Genomic DNA, 9,544 nt, shown 5'->3' on the forward strand with positions numbered 1-9,544 from the left:
CTAACGTCAGCCAAAGTTTAAGGACCTGACGAATGTGTCAGGGTACAAACTGTTTTTGTACACCATGCAACCTCCTTGCAGGTTGTTGTTGTTTTTGTAGACATTCACATTTAACTTCTGATTTTGATCTAACAAAACTCATATTGGTTACTTTTGATTGCAATGAGCATAGTAACAATGTATTGCAATAATTCTTTGGCATTGTTTTAGCTATACAAGTCTTGCAACTTTTCTTGCAACTTTTGCTAATTTTTCTTGCAACTTTTTGCAATTTTTGATACTTTCAAATGCAACTTTCTCTGAGGACAGTCCAGTAGTACTTTACTCGTACTTTCTACACCCCCACACAAAATATCGACGTGCACTGGACCCGTTAAATATATGTATTAAGAACTGTCGTGTATGATGATAAAAAGTCAATTGCTACTGTGCCAGTGACGCTGTCCCAAGCAGATCAAGTCTATAATCAGATGCTATACAAAGCTGGACAAAGCACACAAGTTTCCGATAATTATATCATCAAATGTACTTCATCGCACTTCTCAGTTCTCAGAATTGAACACTGAACACTGTGTTGTAACAAAGTGGGGAAGTGTGTCAAATGCTAACTATAGAACTTGGTGTCTTGCTGGGGTGAGGTTGAAAAGGGGAGGGAAGGGAGGGGGTTTTCGGCCCAGACTCTGACAGCCGAGTGCCTATCGCTCCTCGTTAAAATTTTCCTTATATTAGACGATTCCTTCTTTCGCCGGCCAGACTCCTAAGGGCCAGGTAAGTTACTAGTGGGGAGAAAACGATGAGTAAATGCCAAACAGGAACTATAGGTGGTTAAAAGTCAATAAACAGACAAAATAAGTGCCATGCTGACAATAAATGTTCTGATAGTAGTTAGAGAAAGGCTGAATGATAAATACATGTTTTGCTGATAAAATAATACATGTATCTGTGCTGCTCAAGACAGTATCATTCTTGATTTTGTAAGCTACAAAGAGGCCAATCTGGCAATTAAGGGATGTACAAATCGCTCTCAGGGCTGACGATGGATTTGTCCATGGGACTGACGTCATCGCTAGGCCTAATATAAATCCCGCCTTGTGTTTGGCCTCGAACGTAGTACGAAGTTCCGCGACGTGACGGGAGACGATTTAAAGTTACGAGCCGGCGCGATAACAAACGTGAAGGAATGAGGTTATGTCGCGACAAAACAAAACAGCAGTGAATCCCACTTGTCTATTTGAGTGCCTTCAAATCGGCAAGGTGTTTTTGAATGTTGATACATGTTTGTTTGGATTTACTTAAAACTGAATGAAAATCGTCATCAGCAATAAACCTCTAGTCAACAGTTCAGTTGACAAAAATCTGACCGGCACCGCCGGTCTTGCCCAGTTAACAAACCGCCCCTGACTACTACTACTACTACTACTACTACTACTACTACTACTACTACTACTACTACTGCCTTGTTTGCTCGCAAATAACCCTGTTCTCCCGATCGATCAGTTTCCGTGAGAATGTAAACATTGAGATGCCATTTTTTGTGACCACAATTTTCTTTTTTCAAATTCAGCCACGGGGTGTTGGTGAGACCTCTAGATCTACTGTGTTAGTTATATATATATATATATATATATATATATATATATATATATATATATATATATATATATATATATATATATATATATATATATATATATATATATATATATATAACATTGTGTTAGGGTTTGATACTGTTGACATTGTTGTGTTCTCGTCAATTGCTTGACAATGCCTCGAATGGGGAAGAAGCGAGGGCCAGCTGCTATACGTGCAGCTACGAACAGTTGTCTGGCTAGGCTCAAGGAGGCGAAGGAGTCCACAGCTAGATCAATTTCTCAAGATGATGAAGCAGATTCAACAGCAACGTATCGGTCTAGATCTGTATCTAGGCCCCCCTCACATGTGCCATCATCGTCTTTAGACATTCCCTTATCAGACCCACCGCTTTCACTCCCACCCTTCACCTTTCCCCCCAAAGATGCGGCCCAAAAAGATTCGAACAAAAACTGGCCTTGTCTGCAGATAAAGAGGTGTGTACCGGTATGAGCAGCATGTAATTGGATAAAGATGAAAATGCATCTGGTAGGACCATCATTGATCTTCATATTATGATCACTTCTTTTGTGTCTTTATTTCGGTGCCGGTTCCAGACAGTGGTGGAAATGTGGTGTGCAGCATTAGTTCTAAGAAGTGTAAAGGATTTAGTGCATGCCTTGAAGCTTTTTGTCTCATATGTGACAATGTAGCTGCAACTACGTTTACATCTGACTGTGTGGACACACGATCAACGACTGGTCAGAGCACCTTAAGCCTACTGTAAATAATGATGTTGACATAGCGGCATTGAAGAGTTACATGGGCCCTCACAAACTGGTATACTTTATCGAGAATTTGAACATGCCCTCAGTGTGCAAGACAGGTTTCCAGAAGAAAGCCTCAGCTTTATAATCTTTTTACAACATTGCTGCTGACGCTCTGTTTTTAAGGGCTGCAAAGCAAGTTAGAGCTAAACACAGAGAACTCTTCGGGGAGGAGGTTGAAGACGGAGACTCGGCAATGAACATCGCAGTGTCCTTCGATGGCACATGGATGACGCAAGGCCACTCATCTCTCGTGGGTATCGGCGGCGTCATTGATGCACTGACAGGACTTGTCATTGATGCACACGTCATGAATTATCACTGTCAGACGTGTGCAACTTCTGGAAAGTTCCAGAAGTCCGTGAACCCGACAACCTACCCCAAGTGGCTGGACTGGAAGACCATAGAGCAGGAGGCTGCACCATCAATTATCAAGGTAAATAAGTTTATTAAATTGAAAACCTGCCCCTTTGTTATTCTTTTTTGCCTTATCCCTTCTGTTTTCAGGCTTGCTCAGTTGTGCTATTTAAATCCAATTGCTCAGTTGGCGTTGGCGTATAGATCTAGATCTGGTGTTGACACGAAAGAGGTTAGTCATAGTCATAAAATACCAGATCTGAAACAAACATCCGCGATTAGGGTTTTCCAGTCATTCGTTTCCTCGGATGCTCTAAAAAAAACCTCTGTATATTCATTTATCTGCTCAGGCTATCTTAATAAGTTTTCCATCGTCTACCTTTGCCTCGTTTGCCTTAATTTTTTTTCAGTGAAAGCAAGATGTAGGCTATGTTGATCTATTCATGTCCTTTTATCACGTAGAGTGTCCCAGAAACTGCTATTGTTGCTTCCTAATTAGCCCTTTTATGAAACAGTGAGCGGCCTGCGTGGGTGTCTTTCAACACTTTCTCGTTTTATTTTTTTTCTGGGCATAACATTCTAAAAAGTCTCTTAGATCTACTAGATCTAGATGTGGACCTAAGTCTGAAAAATCAAATTGCTTTCTGTTCTTTCTATTTTATAGCCTATTGACGAACCCCTCCCGCCTCTAGAATTATATCTATCTTATACAACAACAAAAATGACATATACATCTAGATCTAGATCGTCACATAACCTCGTCACATATCTGATGTAGTTTTCACCTTTGTTGTCTCTGGTACAGGGGCGGACTGGCCTATGGGCATTTGGGCAATGCCCCCCTGGGCCGGTGCCGAAGGGTCAAAGTGGGCCGGTGCCGAAGGGAAAAGGATAGCCGGTGCTGAAAGGACAAAGTGGGCCGCTTGGTTTTAAAAAATTGTCTTCAGATTACTGTGTTTATAAGACCAGTGGATCTACTCCTTTTTCTTCCTTTGTAGGCCTGAATGGATGAGTGGCAATTGATAAGTCAACCCACAAAAGAAGAAAAGGAGATGAGGAGAAGGAACGTGAACGAAAGACAGCGAAACTGTCTGAAAGTGCTTCAAACTGCCGAAATATTTTGCCACTGTTTAAAAGCGCTGATGCAAAGGGACCTGTAATCGGTGAAAATGTGGCAAAAGGCACATGCAGCTGGACCTTCAGCAGTTGAAACGAAAGTAGTGGATTGGCAGCTGCTGCTGATCTATCAGCAAGTGAAGCTGGACCATCATCAGGTGAAATGAGAAATTAAACCAACAAGTGAAAGGGAAGCTTTGCCCCTGGCTAGCACAGAACAGACTGCACATATTGAACTTGAAGCTACAGGAAGTAAAGATTTCAGGATTAACTACCGTACTTTAAGAAACCATGCACAGAAGAAGAAAGGTTGTTGTTTTAGAATCATCATCCATGTCAGAAAACAGATAATCGAGTGGTACAAAGATGTTTCATTCATGAAGACAGATGGTGGCTGTCTTACAACAGAGACTCCCATGCACTTAACTGTTCTGTCTGCTTGGTGTTTTCTGCCACTTCAGACACATCCGCATTTCTTGAGGGAATGAAAGACTGGCGGCATGTACAATCTCGTATGGAACAGCATGAACGTTCGTCTTTGCATCTGCAATGCTCAACAGCATACCTGGTTGATAAAAAACAATCAAGCATGTCTCACATGTTGGCGAAGGACTACTGGGATGAAGTCAGAAAGAAACGGCAAGTGGTGAATCGAGTTATAGAGGTTGTTAAACTCATAAGCAAGAGGGGGCTATGCTACAGAGGAAGTACGGAAGAGGCAGCCTACACTTTGGACAATGCAGAAATTGACCATGGTACTTTCCTGGATATTGTTACGTTGCTACGCAAATACGATTCATGCACAGCTGATCACCTCTCTCGCGTAGTCCATAACAGCAAGACAAAAAATGAGAAGGCAAACAGTTCGAAAATAAAGGCTCATTTGTTACTTTTTTGTTCAGAACTATTGTGAATTCTATCATCACAGTTATACGGGATAAGATCCGTTACTACATTTCGGAAGAAATAACAGACGTGTTTGCTGAGAAATTGACACAATGCAGGACATAACAACTCAGGACCAATGCTTCATTGTCGTTCGATAAGTGGATAAAACTGGCAACATCCAAGAAAGACTGGTGAGCATTGTGAAGTGCGAAGAAACTACCGGCGAAGCTTTTCTGAAAATTGTTTCGGAAGTTATGCAAGGGTTGAATCTTGACCTCAAACAATGCGTTGGGAACGCAACTGACAGGTGAAGCAAACATGCAGGGACACTATAGAGGTTTCAGTACTCTGCTTTCAAACAAAGCTACAATGCAGATCCATGTTTGGTTCCACGCTCATGTATTGAATCTTGCTGTTTCGGAGGCCACAAGTGCCGTAGCGAACAGTGCATTGCTATACATTGATTAACGACATTGCGGTGTTCTTTTGGGAGTCTTATCAGGGGAAGAACACCTTGAGTAGGCAATCGACAACTATGAAGCGTTTGTGAACCATTGGTGAGACAAGATGGTGGTCAAAAGATGCTGCCTTAATTAAGGAAGGTGTTTGGTTCTTTCAACAATCCATCCAAAGCTCTGTTTGTTGAAGTGATCACCAGCCTCAATGCTATACTTGTTGCTGACAACACCCAAGCAGTCGTTAAAGCTAAAGTACGAGGATACATTGATACAAACTCAAGTTTGAACGTTCTCACGGCGCAAGTGTATCTGCAAATATTTTCACTCGCAACAGCCCTATCTAAGTATCTGCAAACCTTGCAACTGGACCTTTTGACTGTATACAAGATGGTGGCGGAGTTGCTGTCAAACATGTAGGCCCTCAGGGCGGACTTCAAAGCTTCCAAAAATGCAGCTGCAAAGTTTGTTCAGTGGGTGAATGATGCACTGAAGGAGAAGGGTCAGATTCGTTCATGGAAGAGTCGCTTTCTTTGAAACGGCAAAGACGACGCAGACGAATGGATGATGAATTCTGTACAGACAAAGTTGCACACCACTGTGTGGGGAAATACAGCGATATTGACCGTGAATCAGAACTGAGCACACAAAATGACACCAGAACACCTTGAGGCATTTATGCTGATGTCTGTGGAAAAGGAGATCTTGACCAAAATGGACAATGAATACATCATTGATGCCGTGGCCGCCAATAGCAAAGAACTTCGCAGGCATCTACTCTCTTATGTATGCTCTGGGTTGAGTTCTTGTGCTAATGTTGTTTTGATTTTGTTGTGCGACATGTATGTTGTATATTACAAAGTTGCTTACACACACAAATATGCGCGCACACATATGCACACATCCAAACACACACAAATACAACATGGGTGTTTTCGTCTGTTTCTGTGCTCTAACTGGTAACATAATAATAGTATGGTGGCTTAGAAACATGTTGGCGTTGCGTGTTTTACGAGGCTTTAGTGGGCCAATACGGATGACAAATGCCCGGGCCGGTTTTAAGACCCAGTCCGCCCCTTCTCTGGTAGGTTCAGTAATGGGGCGACGGCTAAGATAAACTGCTGGATTTAGCTCATATTTCTCAGGACTGTATGTGAGGTTGAACCCGTCAGTCAGTTGTAACAGCGAGCTTAGACCCAAGTACATGTGGAACTTCTCCACTCCAAACACGACAGCTCGCATCTCTCTTTCAGTTTGGGACTATCTTGTTTCCACTCGTGTAAGCGCTCGACTTCTGTAGCTAATGACATGCCCCTCCTGAGTTAAGATTGCATCGAGCCCGCATGAGGTTGCATTGACTGTGATCTCAGTCAAAGATAGTACATAATAAGATGGTCCACTCAGCCAAAAAAGTGTTCTCCGGAAGTCCGCTCTTTGCTTCAGATGGCGCTGCAGTCTGTTTTGAAGCTCTCTTTCGTTTCTCCAGAAGAAGAATAGGAATAGCACCCCCTTGCGTGCGCAGATCGACTACTGGTCATCAGCAGTTCGGGTTCGCTCAGTACGGATTTAGGGGGTTTTTTTATTTTAATGAAATTTTCTATATATTAAACGAAGAAAACAGTCACCCCGTCCTCCAGAACAGGTTTTTTGTCAGCGTAACGATATTTAAAAAGCGTTCTTCCGAAATTTGAATTCTTATTTAGATCTATTCAAAAACTTGTTAGTTTCACTTTTATTTTTTTAAACACAAGTAGAATGACTCTGTTCGCAAAGGGTGCGCATTTGCGAAGAGGGCGCCGCCGAATTTTAAGGACACTTCTTTAATTGGCTCAAAGAGAGGAGTGGACCCTCTTGTTATGTAGACTCTTAGTCTCAGTAGATTTGACTGGATCAAAGTAGGTCCTGTGTTTATAAGAGATGATTTGACCTGATCAAAAGAATCATGTTGGGGTTTTCCTCAAATCCAAGACGGAGTCTTCTTTATCAACATGCGTAAAGGCTCTGTGATGGTCGCATACCCTCTGATAAAGCGTGACACATACTGCATCATGCCAAGAAATGATCTAACTTCTGAGACAGTTGACGGCAGTGCTGCCTCAGATATGGACTTGATCTTGTGCGGCTTGAGGTAGATTCCATCTTTGCCGAAAACATGTCCCAGGAAGGTCAGCCTTTGGACTCCGAACAGACATTTGTCCTTGTGCAATTTGACTCCTTTGTCTTGTAGTCGGTCTATTGTTGCTTGCAGATTCCGGTCATGCTCATTTCTGTTCTTGCCGAAGACTATGACATTATCAATGTAGTTTGTAGCACCCTGAATATCATGGAGTATCTGACTAAAGTGATGCTGGAACAGTTCTGGAGCTGCACTTATGCCGAACATAAGTCCTTTGTATCTTCTCAGGCCAACATGAGTAGCGAAAGTGGTGATGTGACGATTTACTTCGGCGAGTTCCATCTGATGGAATGCTTGCTGTAGGTCCAAACGACTGAAGAATTTGGACCCATTTAATTCGTTTATCACTTCCTCGAGTGTGGGCATTGGGTGTCTCTCTCTTTTGATAGCTGTATTTGCACGTCTCATGTCTACGCAAAGACGAACTCCGCAAGTTGTCTTTGAGACAACCACGATAGGACTGACCCATGAGGTAGGACCCTCTACCTTTTCAATGATGTCTTGTTTTTCTAGGCGTTGAATTTCCGCTTCAACATCCTTCCTTACATGGTATGGCATTCTACTGTATTTTTGGGCGACTGGTTGAACTTTCAGATCAAAATGGAGCTTTATCATGAGACCTTTAATTCTGCCGAATCCCAGAAAAAAAGAGCGTCCGAGATAGTTACATTGTTCAGGAAGGAAATAATTCCTAGTTCCTCAGAGGTTGTTGCAGAGAGTAAGTTGCATTTTTTTGCAGGTGTCTTGACGACATAGAAACTTTCCTTGATCTTCTTCCCGTTGCATTGGATGGTTTCTGTGAAACGTCCAAGGACATCCAGCTTTTCACTGTTTGAGTATCCATAAATAGCAATTGGATCTGGCCTCAAAATAGGTTTCTCATTCATCAGATAATACGTTGTCTTTGTTATGATATTTACAGATGCACCATATCGACAATAAATGTCAGCTTGCTTGAACACATATTTACCGCCACTGTAGGTACGCTTTTCTGTGGATTTATCTGAAACACTCCAGTGCTGTCAAAATCTGATTCATCATCATGGTGAATTTGTTTCACTGCTGGGTTGTTGTTTTTTTTGGTTTTGCGATTTCCCTGAAGACTTACAGACAGAAGAAAAGTGATTATATTTGCCGCACGAACGACAAACTTTGCTTTTTGCTGTGCATGGTCTTGTTGACGGATGGGGAAAAGTACCACCACAGTTCCTGCACTTTGTTTTGCTCCCCGAAGGTTTACTTCCTTTGTGTGTACTCTTGTATCTGGGTTGATTACTTGCACCTACTTTTTCTTGTTAATGACTCTGTTCTGTTCTGTTGATACGTCCTGGTTTTATGTTGATGGCTGAAGCATGGCCTACTTCTCTTTCTATCTCCCCAACCTTCTTGTTTTTTAGTTCTTCGTTCGTAGATCTAGCTTCTTGTAGGAATTGCTGACGGTAAACTTTTTTTATCCCTAATTGCTGTCCTTCTCAACTGTGGCGATATGACGTCTTCAATCATCTGTGATAGAATTTCTCTCTCAAGATCAGCAAAGTCATACAGAGCTGCTTGTCTGGGTAAACATTCTTCTACATATTCCAATTGTTCTTGATGAATTTTTCTGAACTTGAATGATTCATACACCAGATTTACTTTTGGTATAAAATGATTTGTCAGAGTCGTTTTGAGAGTCTCAAAGGTGGATTTATGTTCCTCTGGAAACGTGCCAACTAGATCAAAGATTTACTACTGTATCTAGATGTAAATCTAACTTACAGCTACTTTACCTCAAGTGTGGGTTTTCTACTAGACTGTATATCTAGATGTAGATCTAACTTACGGCTACTTAACCTCGAGTGTGGGTTTTGCCCATCAACTCACCGATAGTACATCCTCGTCGCCATTGTACAGTTGGGACAAAACAATCACAACATCTTTTTCTTTCTTTTTTTTACAGAAGCGTCTCCATCGGGAACAGAGTCGCATGTGTTTTTCTTTTTTTGTTGTTGTAATTTCCTAGGGGCCTTTACGAGCACATAGTATAACACCACAGGAATCATTCACTCTCGGGCTCATGTATATTCCCTTCTTACTCTTATAGATGTACTCAACATATACTTGCGGCTGATCCCCGTCCGCTTTTTCTTTCATACCCCTTCCTCCTCCTCCCC

This window comes from Aplysia californica, unplaced genomic scaffold, assembly GCF_000002075.1.
Source record: "Aplysia californica isolate F4 #8 unplaced genomic scaffold, AplCal3.0 scaffold00438, whole genome shotgun sequence".
In the NCBI taxonomy this organism is placed as follows: Eukaryota; Metazoa; Mollusca; class Gastropoda; order Aplysiida; family Aplysiidae; genus Aplysia; species Aplysia californica.